This window comes from Penaeus monodon, chromosome 22, assembly GCF_015228065.2.
Source record: "Penaeus monodon isolate SGIC_2016 chromosome 22, NSTDA_Pmon_1, whole genome shotgun sequence".
NCBI lineage: Eukaryota > Metazoa > Arthropoda > Malacostraca > Decapoda > Penaeidae > Penaeus > Penaeus monodon.
In genome coordinates this window covers 12,501,218-12,501,428 of record NC_051407.1, presented here as the reverse complement: position 1 = coordinate 12,501,428, position 211 = coordinate 12,501,218, and positions in this window count along the sequence as shown.

The window sequence follows — 211 nt, the reverse complement described above, 5'->3', positions numbered from 1 at the left end:
CCATATTTAATTTCTTTTTATGAAGTTTATTCTATTGGTGGTAACAGCAGTGTCTTTGCTAGTCTCATGCATATGGCGTGCCTCCATTTAGCAATAGTCTATAATACTTCAAGAAATGCTGGTGTTGAGAGTATGATGGGCGAAATGCTGGTGTGTGTACGATAGTAAATGAAAATGGAGGGAGAAAATATGAAGTTGATTATGGTATGTC